The sequence below is a fragment of the Cynara cardunculus genome, assembly GCF_001531365.2.
Source record: "Cynara cardunculus var. scolymus isolate 2C chromosome LG 16, CcrdV1, whole genome shotgun sequence".
NCBI lineage: Eukaryota > Viridiplantae > Streptophyta > Magnoliopsida > Asterales > Asteraceae > Cynara > Cynara cardunculus.
This window is the reverse complement of record NC_037543.1, coordinates 21,307,517-21,308,819: the sequence shown is the minus strand read 5'-3', so window position 1 is coordinate 21,308,819 and position 1,303 is coordinate 21,307,517.

Sequence of the window (1,303 nt, the reverse complement as noted above, 5' to 3'; positions counted from 1 at the left end):
TTAAAAACACATAAAATCGTATTATAACATCTACAAAGACATATAATAAATAGAACATTAAAATCGAGATTTGTCTCGCTGCATTGCGCGAGTACCCTTCTAGTATATATATATATATATATATAGACTTGGGATCATGTGAGACCAAGGGTTTTTCGTGAGACTCGTAAGACCAATTCTCAACCTTTGGATTAGATTTACAATCTGAACATTTATAAACGCCACGAGACTTCTCAATAAACACAAAAGTGTCACCGTGCAACTTTAGACCATTAGATCATTAGCTTATAGCTTAGCGGGTGGGATATCCAGGTTAAAAAAATTGATTAATGAACATAAATTGGTCTTACGGGTCTCACGAAAAACCCTTGGTCTCATGTGAACCCATATATATATATATATATATATATATAATTTCTATATTTTTAGGTATTTAATATTGATGTCATAAAAATAACTATTTTCAGGGTTGATTTCACCTCCTACCCAGTTTCTCTCCAAGTTTAGCAAAATAGTCATAAGTCCGCAAAACCCACGTCCACAATCATGGAACCAGCTAAAAGACAATTTTTTACACTTTCAAGCAAAAAAAATATATTTTTCACTCAGGTCCACAAAAAAGTTCACATTTCTCACCCAGTTTCGCAAAAAAATTACATTGTTTACCCAAGTTTGCAGAAAAAATTAAAATTGCAGACTTAGGGGTATTTTAGTAAATCATGTAAAGAAATGACTAGTAGGTAAAATGACTATATTAATTAATTTATCAAATAAAAATTGGATGTGAAAAAGTCATTCTCAATAATCATTTAGTATCTCCAACAACTATGTTGTAATTTTTCTAAAATAAAGTATCAAAAGTTAAAATCTCTAAAAAAATTACATCCACTCCAACAACTATTCTATTTTAGTAATTCTACCATTAATTATATTATTAAAATTTTCAATAAAAATAATAAAATATGATTTCTCTCTTCTAAACATTTAATTTCAATGTCCCCTATTGATGAAAATAAATTAAATATTAATTCTCTCCATTTAATATGAAGTTTTAAAGATTTCTTTAAATTTAGAGATTTTAACTTCTCTTTTTTTTTTTTTTTTTTCTATTTTAATATACAAGATAACATAGCTATTGAAGCAAAAAATTATTAAAATCTTACTTTTCTCCATTTTAAGATAGCAAATAAAAGTAGTCATAAAACAATTTTCCAATAATCTCTTAAAAAGAAATATTCAAAATCTAAAAAAAATTACAATTAATTTAATAGTTTTTTTTTTAAATTAATATTAGTTATAGTAT